This window comes from Euprymna scolopes, chromosome 2 (assembly GCF_053919585.1).
Source record: "Euprymna scolopes isolate OS-2025 chromosome 2, ASM5391958v1, whole genome shotgun sequence".
NCBI lineage: Eukaryota > Metazoa > Mollusca > Cephalopoda > Sepiida > Sepiolidae > Euprymna > Euprymna scolopes.
This window is the reverse complement of record NC_136483.1, coordinates 83,444,405-83,471,904: the sequence shown is the minus strand read 5'-3', so window position 1 is coordinate 83,471,904 and position 27,500 is coordinate 83,444,405. Positions and strand designations below refer to the sequence as shown.

The 27,500-nt window shown below is 33.4% G+C and overlaps 1 protein-coding gene across 4 annotated transcripts in view; it reads right to left on the bottom strand.

The window, feature by feature from the left end:
• The window catches only part of LOC145293079 (uncharacterized), a 665,443-nt gene that overhangs the window by 142,086 nt on the left and 495,857 nt on the right, over window positions 1–27,500 (bottom strand). The gene's annotated exons all lie outside the window — the stretch shown is intronic.

The window sequence follows — 27,500 nt, the reverse complement described above, 5'->3', positions numbered from 1 at the left end:
TTATTTTTTAAGCATTCAAGTCATTCGTAAGGTCATTTAATTCATCCTTAAGTTCATTAAAGTCATTCTAAGTCATTTACTTTTTATTTATTTAAGTCATTTCATTTTATTGTGCGGTCATTTTAGTTCATCTTTAAGAATTTCATGTCAATCCTACATTCACGCATTCATTCATTAGACGAGAGCACGCGACTAATGGCTATCGGCCTTGTTTTTTTCAGTTTCTGGAACCCTCTGAATTTGTTCAGATTTTTCATCCCACTATAATAACCTCATAAATCCCTGCGACCTTTCCCTACAATTATGTCACTACAATACCAGGACCATACCAAAGAATCACTGGTATATTTTCAATTTAAAAAAAATTATCTAAAATATTTTATTTTGATTGTGTTTGAAATGATCTTTCATTGTTTTTAATTTATTTCGTAATATTCCAAGATATTATAAATGGCTTTTATTGTCTGAAATTGTTTTTAAATAGCTGTAAATAGTTTTAATGTTGCACAGATTTTTTAACCCACCTTCACGCAAATAAATGATCAGGATTATATATATTTTTTTCCATTTCCTTTTGCATAAAAGGGGAAGTGACCAAAAGAAGTGCACTCCTTGAGCGGTAGCTACATATACTTAAAAATATGAAAAAAAAAATGAAAACACTACCTCTATTCATATTAATTACCCAAGTTAAATTGCATTTTTAGTGTTAATTAATCAACATGATTGATTCCATCTTAATGCAACTCTATTAATTTAAACCATTTTGAACAACCCATCCCTAATAATTCCGTGAATAGAGTCCTTTTTAATCATGAAGCAACATTTCGGAAGTGTTTCGCTTTCACTGCCCTTTTTTCCCTATAACTTAGGACTAACCTTCATGTCAGACCTGCGATGGCAGACTTACATAATATTTATTGTTAGGGTCATTAAAAAAAAAATGGTAGGATCATTCTACCCCTCCAGAAAGTATCTAACTTCTGACAATCATAATCTACCGGCATAAAACTTAGATGCCACATCTGGAAAAGTGCCGATCGAAATCTGGTGGAGTATGAAGTCTTCTCGTTTCTACAGCCTGTTTCTCACAGAAGAGACGTTGCTAGTCTCTTTCTACTTTCTCGCTATTTTTATGGTAGGTTCTCGACTGGTTTGAAATCTGTCCTTCCTGTCAAAAAATTTACAGCAAACACTCGTCTATCTACAACTGCTGTAAAAAAAAAAAATCATTTTTCCTGCGTATCTAAATCTAAACGAAAATTTATGTGAACAAATTTTCTTTCCAATAATATCTAATGCGTGGAATATAATTCCACAGGGTTGCTTCTCAGCTAGTTACAGTATGGTTATTTTCAAGTCCAATGTTAACAAATTCTTGTTGATCTGTCCTCTTAAATAATCAAATTTTACCTATTTTACCCAATATTTCCATTTATCTCAACGTTTTGATTCAACTGACAATCGCATTAATCATTATTCTCGAATGGCTATTAACTATCATGTTACCAGGCGTTGCCTGGGACATGGACAAAAAATAGAAGAGTTAAAAAGTGTGAATAACATATTTTTAAAATATGCTCTCTCTCTTTCTTTCTCTCCCTATCACTATATATATATATATATATATATATATATATATATATATATATATATATATATATATATATATTGTTTTGGTAAAATATGTTTTTTTCAATTATATTTCACTCTTTGTATATGCCAATACTTTTTGTTTAGAAGCTGTATAATAAAACGGAGCTATAAAAAAGTATCGAAATTTTAACATGCTGGAGGATCTGTTTTGCATAAAAACTAAATATTTGGATCGTGGAATGTAACTATACTGTTATATATATATATATATATATATATATATATATATATATATATATATATATATATATATATATCCCAGTTTGTTTCTATCTATCTATCCATCTATTTATCTATCTATATCCTCCCATATTTCCCTAGCTCTCTCATTATTTCACTGATATCTCCCCCCTTCTCTCTCTAGCCTTCCTATCTAGGTGACATAAAAGATCGCACTTATATACGTTAAAAAGTAGATTTTAAAATGTCAAGACAAAAATACAATTTCACTAAAAGTCGATAGAAAAATCGTTCTACACGTAGACCATACTGATCCCTGATTATTTTGTCCCTATGGACTTACAAAATATACCTGTCTATGTGTGTCTTGTGTAGTTTCCGACTTTTAGGTGAACATAACCACAAGTGCTCTTTATATTATAGATTTACAATATTTTCAAATTTCATCCCTTTATTACACCTGGGGTGTAATCATCAAAAGGTTAGACACAGGTGTAATTATGAAGAGGTTAGACACAGGTGTAATTATCAAAAGCTTAGACACAGGTGTAATCATCAAAAGCTTAGACACAGGTGTAATCATCAAAAGCTTAGACACAGGTGTAATCATCAAAAGGTTAGACACTGGTGTAATCATCAAAAGGTTAGACACAGGTGTAATCATCAAACGGTTAGACACAGGTGTAATCATCAAAAGGTTAGACACAGGTGTAATTATCAAAAGGTTAGACACAGTGTAATTATTAAGAGGTTAGACACAGTCAAATACAGTTTTGCAGAAACCAGCACACTAGGATAAGTGCACACTGGCTAACAAAAACGCATAAGCAGCTCTGTCGGCATTCCTCGAAAGGAGTTATTTAGGAAATTAATAATAAAATAACCGTTATTTAGAGATTAGATAAAACCTGGGAGGGTTCTAGGACTTAATAAAACCATAACTCAACTCTACAGCTACAAAGTCATTCTCAAACTAATTTACACTCTAATTGCGCCATTTATAGAATATTTTCTTGCTTGTTAACGAGAAAAAGTCTCGTTTAGTTTCTTTTTCGCGCTCATTTCTACCGTGACGTCACTATAAATAGGCGCATACACGTGATTTTATCCACTCGGTTTAATGACATAACCTACATTTGTTTTATGAGACGAGTGCCTTAGAATATGTGCATTAGATGAGGTAAATTTGTTAGAAGTCTCCAGCGATTGAGTGCAGCTAATAAAATCTTGTGCACGTTAAAAGCTAGCATAACTTTTGATGAGCGATGAAAATATGAAAGGTTTGAAATTTGACTGAGGCAGACGAGTAATAACTATGGATTCAGGTATGCGTTGACCAGGCTACCAATCTCAATTTTCTCGAGCGCAGGCGCGCAACGTGACCCATCAAAAGCTGATTTGCTGACAGTAAAATCACGTTTTTACCTTTCGTGGCTTTGTCAGACGACGTCTATTGCTCCGAGACAAATTTAATAGCATATATATATATATATATATATATATATATATATATATATATATATATATATATATATATATATATATATATATATATATATATACAGGAATGAAGATTATATATATATATATATATATATATATATACAGGAATGAAGATTATATATATATACAGGAATGAAGATTATATATATATATATATATATATATATATATATATATATATATATACAGGAATGAAGATTATATATATATATATATATATATATATATATATATATACAGGAATGAAGATTATATATATATATATATATATATATATATATCTTCATTCCTGTATATATATATATATATATATATATATATATATATATATCTTCATTCCTGTATATATATATATATATATATATATATATATCTTCATTCCTGTATATATATATATATATATATATATATATAATCTTCATTCCTGTATATATATATATATATATATATATATATATATATATATATATATATATATATAAGTAAATTTTTGGTACAGCAGAATGGAAGGAGAAATTTCAGAGGAAACATAATTTAATTTAAATACCAAAAAAAAAAACAAGAAATGGGCAGGTGAAATTAAAATTTTCCCTAAGGCCTTATCGTCTGACCCTCTAAGAGGAAACGTCAGAATGATAGATTAAAAACTAAGAAAACGAATGAGGGAAGAGGGGAACTTTGGTTAGAGTTGGAAGAACAGTGGAGAAAAAAAAAAAAAAAATCTCACTGTTCAGGTGGTTTTAAATCAATGAATATCTCCAACTGATGTCTAAGAATCTTTTGTCTACACAGGCTAGGTCGAGAGTTGTTAATAACTAACGCCTCAATGATATTGAGATGATAGTTCGACCTAGCACTGTATAAAACAGAAAACCACCCATCGGAATATTGATCGGCACACCTATTTATACTCAACAGGTGATCGCCAATGGCAGACTCATGAGCCTGGGAGTGCCCGGATGCTCTCGAAACCTGGTGTAGTCGAATATCCCGAGGGATATGTTGGGATATTCTCATTTCTAATCTTTGGGACGTTTTGCCAACGTAGTCAGCTCCACACTGACAAACGAATTTATAAACAACAGAGTTCTTTTGAATGGTTGGCAAAACATCTTTACGAAAAGAAGAGAAAAAGGTTCGAGTTGTGTAAACTACTCTAAGCATAGTAGCTGGAAAACATCGTTGAGTAGCAGAAGAAATCCTTTTAACAATATGAAGGCCATCAGGACCCAACCATGGTAATTTTAGATAAATGGGACAACGTGATGGACCAATATGTTTACCGCTATTAAATGTAGTAATTTTACGTTCAATAGTAGATTTTATTATATTAATGGGATATCCATTATTAAGAAAAATAGTTGTAATTTCACCAAGTTCCGTATCAAGACGGTTTGGTGAACAAATCATAAGTGCACGATGCGTAAGAGCGCTAATGAGGTTTATTTTTCTAGACTGAGGGGCAAAAGAAAACCAATTAAGATAGAGCCCTGTAAATGTAGGTTTTCTATAAACAGAGGTCTCAAACGTAGTACCAACTTTAGAAACACGAACGTCGAGGAATGGGAGAGAGCTACAGTCTTCAACTTCCATAGTAAATTGTAAAGATGGATGCAGGTTGCAAAGAAGACGAAGAAACTGTTTAGCTTCGCTCCGAGAGGGAAAGCATGCAAAAGTATCATCAACGTAGCGTGTGTAGAATGCTGGCTTAATAATTTTGGAAAATAATTCGTTTTCCAAAAATCCAACGAAAATGTTGGCTAACGAAGGACCAAGAGGGCTACCCATTGATATCCCATCAATTTGACGGTACATAATGTTGTTGAAACTAAAGGAGACTGATTTAGTAGCAAGTTCCATTAGTTCAACAAAAATTCGTTCAGGAAATTGTGGAGATTTTAAGGGGCCACGGTATAGATAGTCAGCACAAATACCAATGGTTTCATCCAAAGGTATATTAGTATAAAGACTATTAATGTCAAAGGAAGCCAAGAACTCGGTATTTTTAGATAAAGGTAATTTTTGTATCTGAGATACGAATTGAAAAGAATCAGAGATACAATGGACCGAATAAAAAGAAAGCACAGGTTTAAGAAGGTCAACTAGCCATTTACCAAGTTCGTGTTGTGCAGAACCCAACATAGATAAAATGGGTCGCAAAGGAATGTTGGGTTTATGGACCTTGGGTAAACCGTACATTCTAGGCCTGTGAGAACCGATGGGTCGGATTCTATCATAAATCTCCTTAGAAATAAATCCGCTTTTATGAAGTTGAAGAAATCTTTTCTGGATTTTTATTTCCATACGAAAAGTATCATCATGGCATAAATCACCCAAACGGAGAAACTTACTTTTATCGTCCAAGATTTGTAACATTTTGGAGATATAATCCGTTTTGTTAAGTATAACAACGCCCGATCCTTTATCCGGGCGAGAAAGGTAAATGTCGGGATTAGACCTAATTAATTTTGCAGCTTCAAAATGATTTTTCTGCCAAACAAAATCACTAGATTTAGTATTTATGGCAGAAAACCTCCGACCTAATTCGCCCAACTGAATTTTAACACTAGTTAATTCATCAGTAGAGATAGGCGAATGGTGTTTTAATTGAGTATACAATAATTCAATTTCACTAAATACTGAGATTTTATCAACAGAAGGGGGTTGAATGCAAAATTGTAAGCCAGCAGATAAAACAAATTCTTCTGTAGTGGACAAAACATGAGAAGAATAATTAAATATATGTTTATCCAAATTTGTTATAATCCCAAACTTCTTAGTAATTAAATTTTTTAAATATTTATCATAAGAAGTACATTTAATACGGGTAAATTTATCGCCGATGGATAAAAACCTAGAAAAACGGAGTTTATCAAAGAAAGATAGTTCTTTCCAAACCATGGCCCAAAGAAAAAGGTGTTTACTACGTAACGAATTATATGTATCAGAATTAAACAGGATTTCATCTTGTAGGAAAACACGTTGAACTGCCAATGTATTTCTACATTTAATTTTAGAAATACGATGGCAGATATAACCGGGAGCAACATGATTTAGGCGGCAAGATTTAAGAAATTCCATCCTACACTTCAAAACGATTAACTTATTTTTACATATATATATATATATATATATATATATATATATATATATATATATATATATATATACAGAGAGATAGAGAGAGAGAGAGAAAGAGAGTAAGAGAATATAGAAAACTAAAAAAGATTGGAGGAAAGTGTATTTCTGTGACTATCTGATTACTGTAAACCACACTATACTTTATTCAGACCACCTAGAAACGTAAAAATCATTAATTATTCTATTTGCTTATATATATATATATATATATATATATATATATATATATATATATATATGTATATGTGTGTGTGTGTTCGAACGCTAAAATTTCATATATATATATTGATTAGCTATCTTATCCCGTGTACACTTGATCACGTCAAAAAATACTGACGTCATCTTTTATACAGAGATGAGGAATAAAGGCGCATCCAACAAATGAGAGAGGACCCCATATCTATTAGATGAACACCTAGACTTCTGAGTAATCTATGCAAATTAACGTACAAAATCTATTGTTCGAAAACAAGGAATATAAGATACAAATTATTTCCTGAGTCCATGGAATTAAAAAAATTACGTTTTCCCCCCTAGGAAAGTAACTAGTAAAAAAAATTAGACTTACTGTAAAGTTGCAGTTTAGAGTTACAAATGAAAACTGTCCGAAAGAAAGTACAGCTGGAAAAGTGAAAATTATAAAAAGTCACCTGTGAATTAAAGTGATGTTTATGGATGAAGATTTAATCACATAATAATAAAATCTGACAAATGAAGTTGGTCGAAAATCGGTAAATTTATAAATCCGTAGTGCTGGTATGAATATGTCTGCAGACTTGATGTGAGAAAATTCAGATCGGGTAGATCTTTGGATGGTTACGTTAAAAAGTCCACCACAAAATCAAGATAGCGTACATGATTGTTAGGTGATTTAGATGTGTTAACTTTTGTCAAAATTTTAAAGTTAGAAGTTTGATGTGGCATTTATACATCCCCAGATATATATTTGTTAAAACAATGTCTTCTTCCCGAAACATGTGTATATATAAGGGGCCATTGTTGAATATTTGTTTCCGAAGCGTGATTAAAAAATTTGAAATCATAATTAATGTTTGAACTTTTCGAATTCCACACACAAACGCATACACACATACACAAACACAGAGCACACACGCACACACACACACACACACACACACACACACACACACACACACACACACACACACACACACACACACACACACACACACACACACACACACACACATATATATATAACAAGTATGCATAACAAATATTCAATTAAGTTAGATGCGACGTGATTAAATCTTTGCTTTACATATGAGGTTTTTATTCTTTGATATACCGACTTCTTTGAAAATTTGCTTTGAGATAAAATGTGGAATGAAGCACTCTGTTCACCTTTAAAAGATATCTTTTATTCTTATGAAAAGATCTTTTGAGAACACCTCAAGTCATTTCGTCATTAATATCAAGACACAAAATGGCCGCCCTTTTCTGACCTTTTTATGGAGGAAACTTTTTTGCTTTATGTGCAAACTTTTCTCCCTTTTAAAGAAACAGGAAGAAGAGTTACATGGAGTCATTATCTGTGAAACTAGCAAAAACAACATTAGAATATCATTTATACAGAAAGAAAGAAATGATATAGGGCACATGATAATGGCAAAAAGTAGAAGAAAAAGAAAGAATAAATAGGAATACAAAAGACAGCAGCAAAAGGGTAGAAGAAGAAAAAGAATACAGAAAAGATGAGGGAAGACAGAAAGAACAAATGGAAAAGGAGATGAAAAAAGATGATGTGATTACAAAGATGATGTAAAATCAAAACGACGGAAAGAAAAGAAAAGAAAATCTGATAAAAACAAACAAAGAGCACAAGAAAAATAGAACAAAATGAACAAGAAAATAAAGGAAAAAAAAAGAAGAAATAATGAAAATAAAGACGAAGATGTAAGAGTAGATGGGGAGAGATGTATAGGAAACATATAATTAGTATGTTTCGAATCTATTCGAGCTTATATTTAGATTTAAGGCATATCACAGACACTTTATAATATTTAAAAAATATTACTAACGCTACAATTTTTTTTTGAATTTCCAATGACCTTTTTTCGTTCTGAAATAGAACAAAGTCATACATTTCATTACAAGAAACATATATCTCAAAATATTGCACTGGTGTTTTATTTTCTTAATTTCATTCACCCCGAAGAAGTCTTACAATAAAGACAAAACGTTGATGAACACATTGGTTTGTTCCTTTTTCATTTCTCTATAATATGTACTGTATACTAATATATATATATCATCAATGCGGGATGTCACGATTAACACTAGTCGATAAATTCGAACTCGGCAACAGAAGCCATCTCTGACTTCATTATCAAGGACCTAATCCAATCGGCTATCGTTAACCGCGAGAAATGCTGTTGAATTTTAAATATTTATTTAAAAATTTTTTTTAACGTCTGTCAGAGTGATCTAATCATTATATGATGATCTACGCATACGAGTTAAATTGACCAACTTTTAATTCAACTGAAAGTGCTCAACGATAAGAAACGAGTTTCTTAAAGGAGATGACATAATTATTTACTATAATAATTATTAAATACCTACAAACACTAGTGTTTCATCCTTTCGGAAATCATCAGTGCAGGGTGTCACGATTAACTAACACCAATCGATAGATTCGAACCCGGCGACAAACCATCTCCGGCTTCATTAGCATATATATATATATATATATATAATTGGATTATAGAAAAGACAAAGCCATATATTGGTATACATAGATTTATTTGCCGATATAATAAGAATGGAAAGAACATCAATTAAGGGAAGTGGTATATGCTTTTTATACCTCGGTATTTCGAAGTCTAATGCTTCTCATCGGAAGCAGGGCTAGGTGTCTAGGTTGCAAACAGTTCAATGCGACATCTAACTAAGGGTGTAATTGGGAGAATATTGAGATGTCTTGTATAAAGAGGAGTGATAGACAAGGGGTATCCAGGCTTAATGGAAGGGGGGAAAAACTAATGCAGGCGAACTTAAGTCGCACTGCGAACTTTAGAGAAATTTGGAATAAAAAAGAATAGAAGATATGAGGAATAGAGGAATAATATAATATGGAGTGATGGTGACGATATTGAAGGAAAGAAATAAAGAGAAAAGCCTGTATAACGGGGGTAATCTTTAGAAAATTATTTTACTTAAGTAACTTTTGCATATACACTCATATATATATATATATATATATATATATATATATATATATATATATATATATATATATATATATATAATGAATAAATTACACACAGGCTTATGTATGTATAATTTATTATTTAAAGAGTATATATCTATAATATTATAAAATAATAAAATATATTACGCATATATATATGAGTATTTATTTCAAGAGTCTTCACTACGTCAATAAAGCTTAGTACTAGCAGTAGTAGTAGTAGTAGTAGTATAAATTATATCAATGACAATTACGCTACACATAATCATTTATCTTTTATTCCAGGGTAAAATAATCATAAAGTATAGTTATCGAAAATTTCCAAATTTTATTTAAAAATAATGCCTAACAGACCAACGAAGATGCAATCTCGAACTAATGAGTGTGCAGACCAACGAATTTCGAAAGACTTAAGTATGACAGACAAATGGAAATGCTATTTAAAACTATAGCATAAAAGACCAACGGAAATGCTATTTCAAAATTAAGCATTACAGACCACGGAAAATGCTATTTCAAACTAAGACACAACAGATCAACAAAAACGCAATTTCCAAATAAAGCATGACAGACCAATGTAAATGTTGTTTCAAATATAAGCTTGACAAGCCGACAAAGATATATAGCCTCTTATAGAGTAACCTGGATGATTCTAAAAACGTTTATTTCAAAATTGTAACAGACCCACTAATGAACAACTTCTTGTATAAATGTATGAACGAATTTCAAAACTGAAAATATTTTTTTCTAAATAAAAGAAAGCAAACACGAAATTCAGGTCGAATTATGTTACGAATTCAAAATAAACTCGTGTTGTATTCGCTTTTGTAAATTGCAGCTTAGGAAATTGTAGGATTTTCCGGAATTCTATCAACTCGGCGCCAATGAAGCCGGTCATCGTTATCTCCGATCGGAACGTTAATCTACTGGGGTGGATGGGTGAAGGGGTGCTTTGCCGTACGACACCGTTTTCATAGGAAATGAATTGAGTAGATACGAAGTTGTAAGAATGTGCAGCTTTAATGAAAGAATGGGGGGGGGTGATTTAACGAAAGGTAGAAAGAAAGATAGAGTGAAAGAGAAAGATAGATGTCAACGAATAAAGATACAACGACATGAAGAAATACAGAAAGATCGAGAGAAAATATTGAAAAGAAGAAAAAGGAGAAAGGTAGAAGCAACAAAAAACAAAAAAAGAAAGAAAGAGGGAAGAAATGAAAGAGACAAAAGAGAGATACAGAGAGATATGGGAAAGAAAGAAAGAAAGAAAAGAAGAAATTGAGAAAAAAGATAGAAAGTGACAAATGGAGAAAGAATAAAGAAGAAAGAACAGACAAGGGTAATGAAAGAAGTACAAAAATATAGGAAGAAGAAAGAAAGCAAAATGGAAATTTAAAAGTACAAAACAATAAGGAAATAAAAAGCAAGATAAAAGAGAAAGAATGAGTAGAAAGAGAGATTAATAAAAGACAGGAAAAAGAAGAAAAAAGCAAGAGGAAGTGAAATAATTAAAGAAATAGAGATAGATAAAAAAGGAAGAAAACGAAAGATATACAGGAAAAAAGATAGAATTACATAAAAAACAAAATAGAAAAAGATAAGATGAAGAAAGATAAGACATGAATAAATGGGAAGAAATGATAAAAAGTACAAAGTAAAAAATAATTAATGAATGAAGGAAAAAAACAAAGAAAAAGCAGAAATGAAAGAAAGGTAAAAGAAAGGAAGATTGAACTGTTAAGAAAGAAAGATAAAAAGAAAATCACAGAGAAAAGAAAAAACTGAACAAGAAAGTAGAAAGGTAAAGAAGATAAACAACAAAAAAGAAGGAAATTAAAAAGAGCGAAAAATAAATTGTAAAGGAAAAAAGAAACATAACGAGAAACCAAAATAACGAAAAAAGAAATACGAAAAATGAGTAAAAAAAATATAGAAAGAAAAACGAAAATAAGAAAAATATAAAAAATACAATGGAAAAGAAGGAAAAAGAAAAGAAATGGAAAAGAAAAATCAAAACGAAGAGAGAGAGAGAGAGAGAGAGAGAGAGAGAGAGAGAGAGAGAGAGAGAGAGAGAAAGTCTTTGTGTGTGAGCGAGAAAGAAAGATAGAAAGAGAGAGAAAGAAATGGAGATAGATATATAGATAGATAGATAGATAGAGAGAGAGCTTAAAAACTGACTTTATTATATCTCCGAACATAGAAGAGTTCCATGCTGTTGAAGAGGGAACTTCTAAAGAATAAACAACTCTCCTATTAAACAAACGTAAGCGACTTTTTAACCGGTTCTAATCTGTTATTGGCATTGGTTTCCGGTCAGTTGTCATAGGTTCGCCTTGGCACACTTCTGGTAATATAGGAGTTCTTCTGAATCACCAGCCTCTTATTTATCCGAATAAAATGTGGCTTAGCTCGGTTCTATAAGAGACACTCTTTCAGGTGTTATTATCTTTCAAAGAAAGGTACTGGTTTATTGCTGGTCGCCTTAAGCGACCCTGTAAGGGATTACTGACGAGTCCATTTTTGTACGCTTACAGAGTACCCTACTACGAGAGCTAATCTCAAGCTTCTCCATCTAATGATAAATTGATTTCATACCTAATTTTGCTACAGTCGAATAGATTTGTCCAGTGGGAATCCAAGAACAGTCACTCCATGTTTGTTTCTATTTACAATGCCTCCTCACGGGACAGAGTTAGACACCAGTTTTCACTTCAACAACGCCACCTCCCAACTAAAGCGGGAGAAAAAAAAAAAAAAAAGAAAGAAAATTTGAAACTGGTTCTGATATTTTGCATTATTTGGAGCATGCAAACGACTGTTCTCATATTGAGTGTTATTTTCGCAACGTTTCAGTCGATGTAACCTACGACCTTCTTCAGGTGTATACTCTCAAACTCGAGACTCTTTCAGTCGAACTTAGGAATCTTTCCGTCAGCCTCGGTTACATTAACTGAAATGTGAAGATAACACTAAAGACGAGATCAGTGCATTTAAATAAATAAATAAAAAAAAATATCAATCCTCATCTAAAACAAAATATCAGAGAAAGGGGTTTTTGATATGTTTGCTAATTTTTCATTACTTTGCCTTCAGACTATGGTTCTACTTAGACTGAGGAAGCTATCCTCTCAGGTATTACGACTTCCCACCGGAAGGGAAGAACGATTCATTATCAGTCGATTTAGGTGCTCCATCGAGAATGACGACGGGTTCGATTCAAACTATTTTGTATACGTGCTAATGTACTAAATCGGTACAAAATTGAAATATGAATTTGGGACGCTAAAACCTACTCAATGTAAAAATGGTTTGAAATCCAACGCCCCCCCTTTTTTAACAAATTTATATATATCTATTCGAATTAATTTTTTAAGAAAAGTGCTAATGTATTGAAGCAGTATCAATTTTAAAGATGAATTTGGAACACTAAAACTTAGCAAAAGAAAAATGGTTTGAAGCCTGGTCTTCTTTTCATATGGATTAAGTAGAATTGATTTTTTTTAAAGAATACAATCAGAGAGTGGAAAACACTGCTTTTTAAAACTAATTATAATCAATAATTAATATTCACGAAGAAAACAAAGCAAACGGTGGATTTTAGACCATTTTTTGATTGCATAAGTTTTAGAGTCCCAAATTCGTCTCAAATTGTAATACTCTAAGACATTAGCTCCTTATAAATTTTCAGAGTATCCCCTCACTGGGAGTTGCATATCCCACTGTAGAGAATTGACCCGGTTTCATATCTAGTATGTTGCGCCAGGACCAAAGTGTAATATATGTTCTGTTGTCAGTGTGAGGAGGAGAAATCGTTTTCGAATGGGCAATTTTTATTCTAGAGTGCCTCGATCTTTCCGGAAGTAGGATTTTCCCTATATTTAACCGACTTTCTGTACCATTCAACCGTCTCTGAGTGTTCTTATAAAGTCGATGTGACGTCATCGACTTCGGATGCGTTCGACAAGGCAAATAGATTTGATAATTATATTTCAGCTTTTTTTTTCACCGTTCCCTTCCACTGCACCCATAAAAATCCCGTGTTGAAAATAAATAGATTTATCGATCGTTTCGTGAAACGATATTAAACGCAAAGAAAATGTCCCAAGTTTTGTATTCCAAACCCTTTTTTTATCCTATTATTATTATTTTTTTTTCATTTGTTATTTTATGGTTTTTCTTTTGTTATGAGAGGTTGAGTGGGTTTTAGATGGTCACGAAATGAGAATTACAAAATAAATACATAGAAAAAAAATATATAAAATGAAATTATAAAACAATGTTAGCAAAAATGAGGCTTACGCGTTTGAGGTTTCATTAAACCCGTGCGAAACTTTCAAATTACAGTATTTTGTCGAGCATAAACAAGAAAAACATAAAAACTTGTAAAATAAGGACATTGTGTATTCTGAAAAAAATAATAATTAACCGGGTTACTCGGCATTGCCAGGGGGGGGGTAAGTAAGTATTTTTTTTTTTTTGCTACTAATAAAACCTCTTCAATCAGTGATTGTCATGAAAAAAACCCATTTTACCTGAGAGTTCTTCCTTCAAACACCGTGCCATTCACAAGCAACATTAATTGGAAAACATTGCGGACATTGCCAAAACTGCTGCAAAGAAGGTGGGCTCCCTATACCGTACTTGAAAATTACTCACACCAGGGAGTATTCTGTATCTTTACAAAGCCAAAATTCGTCCACACATGGAGTATTGTTACAACATCTGGGCTGGTTCATCTAATCTCTCACTCTTAGACAGAGTCAAAGAAAGAATCTCGAATCTAATAGGTCCCACACTATTGGCCAAGCTCCAACTTCTGTCCCATCACCAAAATGTGTCATCTATTTGCCTGTTTTACATGTAATTTGATGAACTTATAACACTTGTGCCACTCATGACGTGCATAACCTTCAATTAACTTGTCAAGCAGCAAAATTTCACATCTTCAATTTTGAGGTTCATAGATGCCGGGAAGCCTTCTACTATAATAATTTATTTCCTCGGACTGCTATATTTTGGAAGTTCGTCCCTGTTTCCCTGACTGTACTAACCTACAGAAGTTTTAATATGTGAACATAAAACATCCCGCTGCTCAACTTCCCACGTTAACTTCTTTCGTTCAAAGTGGAAATATGTCTTGTTTTGGTGAAAATTAGTAAAACAGAAAAGAAATGAAAAATTAAATCCTAACTGCTGTTACATAGAAGGTAATTCTTACTCTAAACACTGAAACAAGTAATCGAAATAAAATTTACACAATCACCCAAATACGCAATTTAAATCTTTCTTAAATGACAACAGCACGAGTAAATAAAATAAAATATAAAATAAAAAAAATGAAAAACAACCTTCCTCCTCCTCAAAAAGGGAAGGCAAGGCTTGGGAAGATGGACTTCGTAGGATTACGCAGGCCCCAGGGCTAAAATCATAGCCCGGCAGATAAAAAAGGATCGATTGGCACGTCTGCTTCAAGTAACTGTTCTTATTAATTTTCTTCCCACAAAGCAGAGTTAGACATTTTTAATGTGAGTGAAATTCAGTTCCTCTCAAAAGGACGCTCTGGATTGGAATAAGTATAAAAATTGCCTAAGTCTAGAAAAACTTCTTCACAGACTGAAGACAGAATAGACTAAGAGAAGCATTAGAACATACACTACACTTTGTTCCTAGCCAATAGGCCAAGGAACTAATTACTGTCTCATCTCTCGCAGTCTATATGACACATGATCCTCCTCAGTCAATCAAAACAACATTCATAGCGTCACAAAATTCACCAACATGTTAAAAACAAATTCTTTGACAATATTTCGCAAACATTTTCTGAAAACATCAACACAGACTGACAAATTCGCACATCGTCTCTCGGTAAAATAACATCACTTTTTCTATAGATGTTGGCAATCTTCACACGATCCCGTTTGTGAGTACCTAATTCGAAAGAGAATGAACGAAATCAATGCTAACAGTTGAACCAAGCAAGGCCAAACAGGTCATGGAAAGCTTACAAGAGGAGCTGATGCTCGGGAGAATGGTATTATGTCAACAGAACACATACTACACTACCAACTCACCTCAAAACCAAAATGAAATACCGTGGGAAGATGTTAACATGGCGAATGGACATATATTACATTAACACAAAGAAGGAGTCAAGGCCTGAGAGTACAGTATCATAGCAACAGAACAGATACTATTATTTCCAACGTGGAGTAGATAATGCATGGGAAGATGGTATATTGACATCACACAACACCATCGCTCATCTGAATTGAGCCTTGAAAGATAATACTACATTAGTCTGAAACAGTGTAGTAAACTGAATTGAGAATTAAAAGTACAATAGTAAACGAATAGAAGTAATGAATGAAGTAATAGTATAGTTTCGGCTTCAGACAGATCTAGTAATTGGTATTATTTCTTTTTGGATTTTGAGGGAACAATCTAAATGGTTTTATGTGTATAGACGTGTTCAAGTCTGTATATGCGTATGTGTTTCATTTGTGTGTACGTGTGTACTGTACCCGTCAGGTTGTTTGTTGAACGCCATTGGCACCATTTTATTGCCGATAGACATCGAAACGACACTTTGAAAACATTCTGAAAAATAACAGTTGCTGTGCAAACAACATCTTTACGTCTACAGTGACTGTATATGTTTATTTTCGTTTATTTTCACTTAGTTTGAAAACTTTCCAATCGAAAGTTCCCATCAAGTATAAAATCCACTCATTTTCGAGTGTCCCTCAGTGATTAGTGTGGATTGGGCTTGGATAGGGGCGAGTGGAGCAGGGACCGTCTCATAAAACTCGTCCAAACAACGAAGTCTCGTCATATCTCGGACAGAAGCTCGTTAAAACCACGCCGAAGTATTGATATCTTTTTCGCGTCGATAATTTTTACGCTCGTGTGTGTATGTATGTGTCCGTTCCGTTGTTTATGGAGCCGGTAAATGAGAAACACCTTTTTTCTCTTCGACGTGTTTTAGAAGGAGGAGGGGGGGGCGAGTGATCTATTTGATCTCGCCGCTTCATTTGATGTGGTCGGAATCTTGCCGATATCGATATCGGAAGCGCTGAGAGTTAGCCGAAATGTATCGATACACAGAGATACATACAATAAATACATCGAAAATAAAATAAGCAATAAGAAGTGAAATCGAATCGAGCGAAAAAAAAAAATCCTTATCTATAGATAAGTTTTTTTTTTTCGCTCGATTCGAAATCTATATAAATAAAATAGTAGATGTATGTGTGTGTGTGTCTGTTTGTGTGTAAATATTTAGCCGATAAGCTCTTAAACTACTTGTCGCATAAAACTGAAATTAACAGGAAAGGAAGTTTTATAACGAATAAAATCTTTGCTTGCATGAATGAATAACGCGTACTAACATATATCAATAAATTGAAATGCAAAATGTTTATTTCAATTTGTCGACATATTTTTATTTCTTACTCCGCATGTCCAAATTGAATTGATTTTTGTTCAAGTCGTTTAATATTAAATCTTTCTTATTTATTTCTCGATAGTTACATCAGTAGAGACCACAGTTCGATTCTAGCTGATGGCACCAAAGTCATTTTTTAACGTTTTTAAATCACTACTATGTATTAGGTACAATATAATATTCAATAGAGATTTGGTTCTGTAATAATAAATACAAAATCTGCATTAATTAAAATATATTTAAGATTATTTTACATTTTTGCAATTCGATTGCCGACAAATCAATTTTCTTCTGTCTGTTAAGTATATTTATATAAAAACTAACTGATTTGCCCGGTATTTACGCGGTGTTAAATATAAGCAAGCATTCAATTATGATGATGCATACCTGACATGTACTATATTACCTTACAACAGATTACATTACACAATATTACGTTACATAACATCACACCACACAATATTACGTTACATAATATTACCTTACACAATATTACGTTACGTAATGTTACATTAAAATACCAAATAAATTCCTATTCCTAAAAACATTAATATTACTAGCAAATATATACTTCCTCTAGTCGCATATTTTTACTAAGCTCAGAGGGCGACACTCTGACGTATGAACATATAATGCACTGCCTCCAAACTCAGAGGTAATGCCTCGGAGGATAGTGTCATGATAAAGAATTTATATTACACCATCTCTCCCCCCAAAACGAGGAGCTAAGGCGCGGGAGGATGGTATTATATCCACAGAACAGATGCTACATAATCACTCACCTACCCATTTATCCAAAATGGATGCGGTAATACTTGGGAGGATGGCACCATGGCGAATGAACTTATATTATATTACCACCCAAAGGAAGAGTTAATGCGATGTGGAAATGTGTTAGATGGGGAACAGACCTATGCCATCAAAATAGATACTACTCCCTCAAAAATGTGGAGATAATGCTTGGGAAGATGGCATCATGAAAACAGAATAAATACTACACTACTTCCCTACTTGGATTGAAAATTGAAATATAGTATAACTGTACATTAATAGAAATACTAGTATAGTTTCAGTTTCAGACAATGACACGCTAAATACCCGTTTTGTAATCTATATATTAATACGATAGCGTGTGTGTTATTTTCTGTATCACGCTTACACCCGGGTCGTTTAATTGTTATGTACTTCCATTTCTTGTAATAAATAATTTTACCAAGAATTCTTCATAAGTTTTGATTTTGGTTTCGATTATAGCTGATGGCATTCAAGTCATTTAAAATTTTTTTTATCAATAATTTTACTAAGAATTTTTCATAATATTGTTTTCGGTTTCGATTATAGCTGATGGCACTTAAGTGATCTATTTTTTATAAATAATTTTATAAAGAATTCTTCATAAGTTTTGGTTTCGGTTTCGATTATAGCTGAAGGAACTAAAGTTATATATATATATATATATATATATTTTATAAATAATTATAAGTTTTTATTTTAATATGTATTGTGGTAAGAATTATATATATATATATAACTTTAGTTCCTTCAGCTATAATCGAAACCGAAACCAAAACTTATGAAGAATTCTTTATAAAATTATTTATAAAAATAGATCACTTAAGTGCCATCAGACACACACACACACACACACACACACACACACACACACACACACACACACACACACGCACACACGCATACATGCACACACACATTCAGCTTTATATTATAGATATATAAGTTTGGGATTCGGTTAAGATTCAAGCTGATGAACCCAAGTCATATAGATATATTTTTTATTTTTGAAATCACAATTTTATAATATATAAAAATCGATAGTAATAATAATAATATATACGAAATCTGCAAGAATTAAAATATCATATTTAAGCGTATTTTACGACTTGGCTACGCCGGGCGTCCCTGCTAGGTTGGATAAATACTTTTTAAGTTTTAACAAAATAGCTACAATAATATCAGAACGCCTCCATTTACGCTGAATATCTACAGAATGCCAACATCAATATATTACATATGAATCAGTCCACTCTGGGATTTCTACAGGACCCGCTAGTAGGTATCATTTCGTTTCAGATAAAGAGGATAGAATTTTAAATGCGCATAGACGTGTACAAGTTTTTGTGCGCATGCGTTTTGTATTTACGTATGTACTGCGCCCATTAGGTCGTTCGTTAATAGCCACTGGTACAATGAAATTCTAGTATTACCTTCTGAATGGTGGAGTTATTGAAAACCAAACCAATTCTCTTATTAGGTTTGGTCGGTGAAATTCGACCAAGAATAGATGAACTCACTTGTAGGGTCAACTCTTATTTTTTACATAGCAAGCCTCAGTCGGTCATGGGTGACACATTGTTAGTCTAGTTGTTCTGGTCAGTATGATATGGCAGACAGGCTGTTTCCTATATAACACATCCCACATGTTCACATCCCTGATGGATCCAAAGGGAAATCAAGACTGTTACAGTTTGTACACTAATGTAAGATTACGAATCGGTCAAATTCATTCATATCTTCTGAAAGAAAAATAACTTTTGACATGCTTACTATGTCAATCACTCGTTACTATCGAATACATAATTATTTCCTGTAAAAACTCCAATAAACCAAACAAAAAATATTACTAAATAGACAATATGAAGGATCTGGTTACTAAAGTTCATATAGACAATATATTCGATTTCCTGAAAATCACGAGATTTTAAAAGAAACTTTAGAAATCACAAAAATCTCTTTTCATGCCGCCCAAATATTCTTACCACAATACATATTAAAATAAAAACTTATACGACCCAATATTACTGAAAATAATCTACATATAATAATGTATGATGAATAACCTTTCATAGCATTAAATGACCTAACAGAGTAGATATCTCGTTAAAACCAACCAACGAACCGACGAACGAACGAACGAACGAACGTACGAACCAACCAACCAACCAACCAACTAACCAACCAACCAACCAACCAACCAACCAACCAACCAACCAACCAATCAACCAACCAACCAACCAACCAACTAACGCAGTCACAGGCGATGTCAGAAAGAAGTTGTAAGCAACGTTGAACTGCATTAGGGACACAACTCCGAACTTTTCTTCCTGGTTAACTCCTGAATTCTTTGCCAAAAGTGAGTATGCCAGAAGGCAGAAGTTTGAAACCAATGTTTTACTTTTCCCTAGGTGGACTGCCTTTCAAGGCTTACGAGCTCCACCTACCCGATTCATTTGCATAATATGGATGGAAAATCTGTAAGAATGAACCAAAAGTACTACAAAAAATGAAAGAGTTTATTGGCATAAAACTTTAAATGAAAATGAATTGATTTTATTGTTTAATTTTATTTACCTGCATAATATGGTTTAAGGTTGAAATTGTAATTAGCCTTTATCAAGAGACTTTCTTTAAAATTGTTGCTTGATAAAGACCCATTAAGGTTAAAAGCTAACTCACATCTTTAAGGTAAATAAAAAATTAGTTTAAAGAAAAAAATGTAACTTTGGTTCTCCATAAATTTCTAATAATATTCCAATTCAAAACTTAAAAAAATAAAAAAGTGCCAACTTAAGCGTTAGTTTTTGCACTGGTTTCATGACGGGGAAAACGTCACAAAAGACACATTCATTTTTTGCGTTAATATGATGATCGATTATAGCGATGATGATGATGATTTGCTGTGCTAACAAGCCGAGTGGCACTGCTGTTGGTTGAATACGTGTAGGAGCATGAGCTTGTCTCACTGCATGCATTTGATTGGCCAAAAATTTCTTTCGTTTTTTGAATGTCATTCCGGTTCACTAAATATTGTTTTATATTCTTATTCTTCAAATCGTGTATTTGCTGCAGCGAGTACATGGCTATCAGAGTGTAATAAAGCTTCCAAGAAAAAGAGTGTTTATATTTTTGCTTGTAATTCAGGCCCTGAAATGGAAGATCAAGCAGAGCACTATAAACATCTTGTGTTTTTTTTTTCTACGAAAAAAGAATAAAATCTTCAAAAACCCGCAGAAAGATATGCCATGTGAATAGAGAGAATGCTGTCTGAAATGGTTTGCTCGATTCATTGCTCGACACATTGTGGTCAAACAAAGATGATTGATAGTGACCAATTGGAAACCTTTTTGAACAAGATTAGCGTTTGATAACTGGACACATCGCATAAATTATCAAAATTCCAAAATGAATTACATTAATATCCATTGAAAAAACGAACAAACTTTTTGGCCAACCCAAATTGTTCCGCCATTAGTTTGCAATCATGTCATTTGTGCCGCTTGTACTGCGTATGGGATCAGATAGAAAGACCGAATCGAATACGTACAGCTAAGAACTGATCTACTCTCGTTGAGCATTCGCTTTTATGATGACAAAGAAACGTTTGCAACGATCTATCTATACTTATAAGAAACCTGTTAACTGTAAAAATAAACAAATTAAATATTTGAATTTAAAGCTTGCTTTTGCAAAAAAGGCCCAGTTTTTCCGAGGATATCTCGTGATTTTTCCAGATGAAAAAAAAAAAAAATGACGCTGCGCCACTAACCCTTAAACGGGTTTAACCGGCTTCATCCAAAGTAGGAAGTTTCATGGGAGTATGAAATTTACAAGCAACCCCCAGTCGCATACATATCCTCGTTAGGAGAGTTGACGACGTTAGGTTATTGCAACTCTTGCAGGGAGATGTCGACATCCCAACATGCTGGTATTCCTAAATTAGCCACCCATCTGACATTCCTAAATTGGTCACCCATCTAATATTGACCAGGCTCAACGTTGCTTATCTTCGGTGATCTAACGAGAACTGGTGTGTCAACGTAATTATGCCGTATGAAGATGTTTCCATATATAACGTGCAAATTGGTTGGCCATACACGATATGTAGTTCCTTAATAATTTGAAGTTCCTGCAAGCCCGTGGAAAAGAGCGATAGTTGTATTGGCACCGAATTCGCCTCTCTTTGCGATGAAGAAAGAATTGCTGACGGGATCTGTACATCTAAACAGTACCGTAAATGGTTTATTTATCGCAGATGACTGCCTCTGCCTAATCTGTCAGTCATCGCACCTGTACTGCTTGTGTAAGGGTGTGTTTTATGGATTAGACTGTATAGCTATATGAAGAATCATTGCTAGCGGAGGTAGGACTATCATCATCTGATAGGATAGACCACCAATAATTACTGTAGTCTGCGTTCATGAGTGCATGTCTAGTAGTTTCTAATGGTCACGGTTCTGTTGAATATAGTACAAAATCGAATAAGGGTCCCATCTTCACTAGATAAAGGATCTCATTCCCCTTATTTGATGGATGACGTCATAATTTTGAGACATCATCAAATATGACGTCATTATATTATGACACCGTCCACTGTGCCCGGTTATCTCCCATTACTTTTTTATAGGTAACGTTAGTCTATTGTGACGTCATCATTTTGTGAAGTCATCATTTTGACGACAAGTTGATCCAAAGATTTTGTATTAGATTTAAACACCAAAATTATTCTTCATCTTTTAAAAATATGTTGGTTTGAAAAGCTCGAATTTAACTTAATCTTATTATGAAGATGATAATCTCTTTTGTATCGCTCCCCTTATTCGCTATCTTCAAAATCCAAATCCGATATTTAATTTTCTTCCGGAATAATTATGTAAAAATAAAACGGATAGTGACGTTAATATCGCTGTCAAACCGGTTTAAGCCTTTATGTTGCAAAATTCAATGGGATTAAAATTAAAATAGAATAAAAAAAATATTCAAGTTAATATTTGTTAAAGAAACCGAGGAGTGCATTTCAGGTAAAGGTTGGTAAGTTATGGCATGGGGAGGTGATTTAATCGAATCGACCCATTTTTAATTTGTTGCATGTTGCGCTTTGCGTTACGTCAACCGTTGTTAGGTTTGTTCATGTCGAAACTGTACGCACGCAAGGGAAATTTTGAACAAAAAGACTGACGTCATGGGACTTGTTCGCAATATTCCTTTGTTATCAACGTGTACATGCGCAGCTGTGCAAGCCGACAAAAACACCTTAAAATCTAATTAAAACATACTCTCTCCAGAAAGCTTCGCCACATGATTATAAACAGAACTTCCTCCTAAAGACCTGTTGTTCCGTTGTATCAACACACGTGTGTATTAGCAGCGTATACTCAAATACTTGCGAAAGGTTTCTTCTGTGAGGTATATTTTTTCAAGAAGATGTCGCCGTCCTCCCACATACGACGTCTGGTACTCCCACATTGTCGCCATTATGGCACTGTCCAGGCTCAACGTCGCTTAATATCGGTGATCTATAGAGAATAGGTGTGCCAACGTTATTATGCCGTAAAAAGTTTTTTTTTTTTAAGTCATTCAATCAGACAAGCGAACTGACTAGAGTGGAATATATATTCTTACTCATATTCACCCCAAATAAGGCATATTGCGTATCGGCCTCTCCTCTTGCTTGCGCTTCCCTGCAAACCACAAGATGGTCGTGTTTAAATTTAATGTCAATAGTCATAACCTTCTGCACATATTCGCACTTATTTATCCGATCAGTCATTCTGAATCCTCTCATACGATTCTTCATCTTTCGACTGACAATCATTCCATCTGATTTTACCCTTATCCTCGAGTGGTTTGACCTTGATAAGTTGTGAAATATTAGTAAAAAGGTCTGCTTAATGTTAATATTTAACCCACATGAGCTGGTAACGGTTTCCACACGTGATAGGTGAAGCCTGATTATAATTTAGTCATTAATTCCTCGCATACCCATAAGTTACTCATTAGTCGGTTCATGGTAATCTTGAACAATCATGAATTTTACTTTCATAAACTTACAGTTTTATAGCACTGTGTGTACGACATTAACTCGATCGGAATACAAACTCAAAAATGTCATTTGTTTTAGTAATAGATAATCAATTATTAAGGCCAAAACACTCAAGGATAATCGTTAATGAGAGGGAATAATCGTTCCTATTTACTTCTGCACCGAAGGAAGCGTTAGACATAAGGACAGTTTTTAATGTGAAAAAATATCCAGCTCCCCAAAATGAGGCACTCTGATAGAGACAATAATAAAAATTGCCTTCGTCTACAAATATTTCTCTTATAGAAGACATTACGTGAGTATATAATATAATTGATGGGACGAACTGAGTTGAACTAATTATGGAGAGAGTTTGTGACAAGTATTCGTCGACATTGGATTTGAAGACGACTATGTTGTAATCTACAGGGATGTAGCTCTGCGGCAACATGTTCCACAGGCGGAAATTCATTAAAAATAAGCTCTATTCATGTAATACTGCAATAAACATCGAATTTATAAAATGAACCTGCGGTACTAACCATAAAAATAAAACAGAGCGGCATTCACCATCGTCGAGTTGAGTCAGCTTGCTCGGAAAGAGAGAGTTTCATGAAGATTGATGAGGTCGGAGGATAGTTTGACGCAAGGGTTTTGTACTCATTGTAAGAAAGTGTGGTGGTCCTTTTGCATACAGTCAAAATGGTCACCCATCTGGTACTGACCAGGCTCAATGTTGCTTGACTTCAATACTTTATCTTGCACCGATGTGTCACTGCGATTATGGTGTATATTCCTAAATTACATAAGATGATTAGATTAAATCGGCAGGCAGCATTTTAGGTTTTCTCTTTCTGTTGGACAAATATAAAAATATCATGGATATTTTCAGAGTAAATTATGGATTAAGCGCGATTTTTAAATCCGGTGTTTTCATTGTCAAGCATATTAGTATATAGATGCTGTTGTCTTTAGTGGAGAGCTCATGGTTATTTCATCAGTCTGCAAATAGATGTAGCTATTGAGTGCAAAGAAAGAAACTCGAACGGTTGTACCAAAAATGGCAAGTTTAATTTTCACTGATCCAAATAAAGTGCTTTTTTTCTTCGAGATTTTGTATAATAATATAAACTGACAGGACTCGTATCCTCCTCCTGTTGTATATCACTGCCGTGCTTAAAATAGTTACATTTTATGGTCATCCGGCGAGAACACGGACCCCACGATAGTATTGTATCATTGTTATGGTGTTTATTGTTGAATAATTGACGACGAAGACACAGTAATTATTAAATAATTATGTATTAAAAAAATCCATAAGAAAAAGGTAATTGAGCAATATCTTTGCTCACTGCTGGACTAGTGATGATAACCATACTCTCTGACTTTGGTAAACCGGTTCTCATTATCCGGAAGTGACGTCATGGACAGATGTGACGTCATGGAACAATTCATTATCCCAGGTAGTAGGGATGCGTCCCCAACAACCATCTTTGTTCAAACTGAAACATACTTATTTAATAACTCTGATTTATATAGTTTCAGAATGTATCTGCTTATGGTGTGGGGGATCTCTCTTCAAAACCCTTGTAAAGTATGTAATACATTTCCATTCTATAGACATCCGGTGTAAATGGTGACTCAATGTTATTATGCCATCTTTGAACAGAACAGATACTATAGATGGAATTAAAAAAAATTGCATTGTATTAGCGATCTCATCTTTAAAAGGGGGATGTATGAACATAAAATTGCCTCAGTGTATTATTATATAGATCATTTTCATAAATAAATTCACTTGCAAAAATCTTTTTACAGTACTAATAGTTTGAGTTAGCTGCTGCTGATGCTCTTACATAATCATGAATATATTCTGAATGAATTACCCACCCTTTTAGCGTTTTAAGCAAAGGAATAATCATATTGAAACCGACACACATATTATTGTATGGAGATAACAGCTATATCACACTGAACCTTGCCAGTACTTGAAGGAATGCTTGGCAACACTGTGTACCATAAGTTTGCTGCTGGAAGGCCGGTACTAACGCAGACCTCACAATATTATTGCATCACCTTTGTTAAAACTGAAGCAAGTAAGCAACTAAGTATTCTAGTTAATGTAGCTTTAGTAAATATCCAACAATGCGGGTCTGTTTCCAAAACCCTACTAGAATTTTATGACATTTCTATTCTAGGGACATCCGGTGCGAATACACTCTCTACAATATTATTCTACCATCTTTAGACAGAACATTATAATCCTAGTCAGAAGTAACCCTAGTGATACCAGATGACATGTAACCTATTATGGTTTTACATTGCATCTTCGGCGATCAGGCGATCAGGCGATCAGGCAATTTGGCGACCGATACCCTGTTTTAAAAAAGGGGATAGATGGTGATATCGTAACAGACACATACTCATGAACACACATACATATATCTATCTTTAGATACGCTGAAGAGTTTTGGTTAGGGTGAAATCTTTATGTTGATAGAAGAGCATTTTGTAAGAGAAATATGAAAAGGTTCTGACTGAAGTAATATTACGGACTTTACTCCCTTGGGAGCACGGACACTACCAAAAACTGTGTTTTTTTTTTAAAATAAATAACAGGATTATTTCTCTTCTCTTTCACATACTGTGTGGGTGAGGACGTCAAAAGAAAAATAAGAGTGATTTTAGTTCGGTGTTCAAATCCCGTTAACGGTAGTATAGTTATATATAGCCATACTGATGATGAGGCGTGGTTAAGATGAAACATTTGTTGGGAACATTAAAATATTTATCATACAAATAATAATTATATATATTATAAAAGTTTATAAACCATGACGTATATGTAGAGACATTTTCTTGCGTAACTAAATATAATAAGTCTCTTTTCTTCTCCTGTAATTATTATTATTGTTTATTTACTTTTCTTATATAGAAATAAATTAACTTATTTCATTTTCATGGTGGGTACAGACACGTACGTAAATTAAATGACCCCGTGAGCTTTTAGAGAAAGAGTGTCTCTTTTAATTCAGCATTGTCATCTACTGCCCATAGTGTGTCCGTACACAGTACAAACACGAATGTAAATTAGATAGCAGAAATAGGTTTCTTTACTTCATTACAATAACTAGAATTTATAGCACATTAAAAATGGACAAACGTTATAATCTACTAACTTAAAATAAGTTCTTTATTGCAAACTTCTAGAGAAAATGTAGTAATTTAACAGTTAACCCCTATTAATCCCATAGTTCACTGAGTTTATCATAACAGAAGTCCATAGAAAATTCAAGTAAGATCGGCCGAGTAGTTTCTGAGAAAAGTAGAACGGACAGACATACAAACACAAAAATATAATATATAATATTTAGCCCGTAAAATATGGGCGCCAAACAGCTGGGGTAAATGTAGTATTGTGGTGACCAATTCTTATTAATCCGCAATTCTGCATCGAACGGATACCATAACACCGTGTTAGCCACACCAGACATAATATTTGAGGTATTGATTTTTAATATATATTGATTTTTAGTATTTATTCC